Source organism: Chrysochloris asiatica, unplaced genomic scaffold (genome assembly GCF_000296735.1).
Source record: "Chrysochloris asiatica unplaced genomic scaffold, ChrAsi1.0 scaffold00028, whole genome shotgun sequence".
Classification (NCBI taxonomy): Eukaryota; Metazoa; Chordata; class Mammalia; order Afrosoricida; family Chrysochloridae; genus Chrysochloris; species Chrysochloris asiatica.
The window spans coordinates 17,887,216-17,891,075 of NW_006408546.1; the positions used below are offsets into that span (position 1 = coordinate 17,887,216).

Here is a 3,860-nt window from a genome sequence, read left to right on the forward strand (position 1 = left end):
TGAGTCAGTGCTGACTCGATGGCACCTAACAACAGCAACAATGTGCCAGAGACCCTTAAGACAAAGCTAAGGAATTCACAGAATTAAAGATCAAGTGCCTGAGAAAGACGTTTGCCCCATAGATTCTTTAAAAACAAGGAGGAAGCTTATCTATGAAAAAGCCTAGCACTATCACAAGGAATAGAGGCAGACGGACAGAACTGAGATTTGAATGGCTAAGATGGTAAGAAAAGTGGGTAACTTATCTGTACGTGGGGACACAAGCTGGCATTTGTCATCAAGAGTAGAGGTATCAATGGTGTGAGCCCAAATGTTCAAAAGCTGTTGCAGCTTCTTTGCCTTCACCAGATCTTCAACGGTACCTTTGTTAAGCTCAGCAAGTCTTCAGTTAACTAGCATGCTGAGGATTGTGGAACCATATATTGCATGGGGGTACTCAAAACTGAAGATCAGTGAATGAACTGATCTACAAGCGTGGTTATGGAAATATCAATAGAAGTGAATTGCCCTGACAGGTAACACGGTGATTAAACATTCTCTTGATGAATATGGCATCATCTGTATGGAGGATCAGATTCATGAGATCTACACTGTTGGAAAATGTTTCAAAGAAGCAATTAACTTCTGTGGCCTTTCAAATTATCTTCTCCTCATGGTGGAATGAAGAAAAAGACCACCCATTTTGTAGAAGGTGGAGATGCTAGCAACAGGGAAGACCAGACTAACAGGCTTATTAGAAGGATGAACTAAGCTGTCTACCATGATTATTTTTGTAATCTGGTCAGCTAATAAAACAGTAAATATTCTCAAATGGAAATTGTTGTATTGGCAACTTTTTGCTAGCTTGTCCTTTCTGCTTTAATTATTAGGATAAATCTTGGTGTGTAATAAATTTTAGCCATATCAACAATCCATTGCTTGTAAACCTAGGGTCAAATTTGTATCATGTGGAAAAGTTTATTACAGAGATTTCTCTACAGAACTTTTTTTTTTTTACATTTTGAACCTTAAATTGTGCCATACAAATATCTTAAAGAAAGCCTAATTCACAGGAATTTGTGCATGATTTGTAGGTAATAAAAGTGGGTACACACATACACACAAAGATTGCAGGCTAAAAAATACTCTGTGGCAATTCAATTCAGTCGCAGGGAGTTGCTGACTTAGAATTGACTTGACAGTACTTAACAACAACTCTATGTGCTCTATAACTTCCTTAATGTGCACAGTGCTTATGTGAGGTGGGTAGGGAAACTAGACCTTGAGAGGGTGAGTGGGTGGGCAGCAGGAAGCCAGTTCTCTACTGACATGCCTGGGTCCTGAACCCAAGTCTCCTGAGAGACAGCCTGACCTCCCCTGCTCTAATATAACACATCTTATTAGACAATGCTGCTGGAAGCTATGTGGGTATTTATAGAGTACTGGGAGGCAGGATTCCCTGAAGCAGTTTAGATTTCCCACAATGTCTGGCAGCGATTTCCCGTGTACATGTATCTAACAAAGCCTGCATCTAAACACTGGTCTGTTAACATGTGGATTCCATAAATAGAGAAAAGGAAAAGTAGGAATGATATTGTTGTTTGTTGCCATCAGATCAAATTTTACCCCTGACAACCTTAAGAAAAACTGTGTACTCATTGGTCTTATGTGTAAATTATATTATATTGTGTAGTCAGAACTACTTCAAGGCAACTAACAACAGCAATAGTTAGACTAAGCCTTCTGGGTCATCTAAATGGTTTGTGTTCATTTACTAACTAAAAGGTTGGCAGTTTGAACCTACCTAGTGGAGTCTTGGTGTGGCACTGTAGGGTAAATATTGAACCACTAACTGTAATATTGGCAGTTTAAGCCTATCAGCTGTACCATGGAATTCCTAAACAGGGTCACAATGTGCCAGAGCTGACTCAATGGCACTTAATAATAGCAGTGGTGTCACAGTAGACAGGCCTAATGGATCTGCTTCTGCAAAAATTACAGCCAAGAAAACACTATGATACAACCTTGCTTGCTGAAAGTGAAGAGGACTTAAACTACTGATGGAGATCAAAGTCCACAACCTTCAATATGAATTGCACCTCATTGTAAAGAAACCAAGATTCCTCACTACTACAGCAATAAATAACACTGTGATAAATGGAGACAAGATTGAAGTCATAAGTCAGAGTCAACTCCATGGCAATGGGAAGTGGGATATAGCTAGACTATAAAAACCTGTTGTTATTCTCATTACTCCATGAACATTAATTAATTTCATCCAATAATAATAATAATAATAACATCTTAATGTTGGTGTTAGGTTCCATTGCGTCAGCTCCAACTCACAGGGACCTTATGTGCAACAGAATGAAACATGGCCTAGTCCTGTGTCATCCTCGGAATTGTTAAGCTTTAGCCCATTGCTGCTGACACTGTGCCAATGCATTTTCTTGGGAGCCTTCTTGTTTTTACTGACTCTGCACTTTACCAGCATGATGTCCATCTCCAGAACTGTTCTTTCCTGATAGTATGTCCCACATATGACAGGCAACGTCTCCTTATTCTAAGGAGCATTCTGGCTATAGTTCTTCCAACACAGATTTGTTTGTTTGTCTGACAGTCATTTGTAGTTTTGATATTTTCTGAAACACCCTAGCTCAAATGCCTCAATTCTTCCACAGTCTTCCTTATTCAGTGCTCAACTTTCACATGCATATAAGATTATTGAAAATACTAGGGCTTGAATCAGGTGCACCTTAGTACTCAAATGGACATCTTTGCCCTTGAACATGTTAAAGAGATCCAGTGCAGCAGATTTGCCTAATGCACTACATCATTTGATTTCTTGACTGCTACTTTCATGAGTGTTGATGATGGATCCAAGCAAAATTAAGTCTTTGACAATTTCAATCTTTTCTCCATTTTTTAAGTTTTTTTGTGAATTGAGTGACAGTTTACATGGGAGAACATCATATATACATTCATTTTATCATATTTCGTTTCATTGCAATGACTACAATCCCCTCTATGTATCATCATTCAATAGCATTTGCTTCCATTCCCTTTGTTTTTTTTTTTTTTTTTTTGGTTGTACACTGATGCACTCAAGAATATACAACCAAACAACCAAAGGACACACCCTGTAAGCCCACCCCCAGGCTGTCAGCACACAGCCCCTCTCCCTCCCTGAGTCCAGAGACCCCAGCTGCTCCGTCTCTCCATGTCATTGTCTCTGCCTTCATCTCTGGTGTTGCTGCTTCGCTGGGTAGGGTCCCGCACTTGTTCTTCTCCCTTGAAGGCCCAGGGTCCTCCTCTCCTGGACTGCAAGATCAACCACTCCCCTCCTTTTGTTATAAAACATCTATCTTTACAGTTGCAACACTCACAATCAGTCCTAATAGTAATTATTCACTATTGAACCACAAGAGTCTTATCCCCATCTCCTTTCACCAGCCCCTCCATACAGTTTGGAAAACACTCAGTGGAGATTCTACCTTCCCCCTAATCCTCTGGAACTAGGCTCCCTCTTAAAAGCTTGTAAACTAGTCACTTCATGCCTTTTAGCGCACTCCCACCCCCCCATTTTGGGTAGCCAATGTATACATCCCTGTCAATGAAACATCCCTGTCAACCCTGTGTACTGAAGGGGTGGGACTAATCCTTGTTGTAAAGATTCGTTCCTTCTTTTGAGCTACTACATCTGTAAGTATAGGTCAAACTCATCAAATTGTAGTGGATCACTCTTTTTTTCCTCTTCTTTCTTCCTCTAGTCAAGTTCTAATCATCCAGCCATTGAAGCCAGGTCAAATGGGTGCTATGTGCAAATATCGGTGTTCTTGTGCATCTCCCCTCATTGCATATCAGCTGGATGTTTCACTCTC

At 40.2% G+C, this 3,860-nt stretch overlaps 1 pseudogene; it reads left to right on the forward strand.

Moving 5' to 3' along the window:
• Positions 1 to 18: 18 nt before the first annotated feature.
• Positions 19 to 750, forward strand: LOC102818091 (annotated as a pseudogene).
• The last annotated feature ends 3,110 nt before the right edge of the window (positions 751 to 3,860 follow it).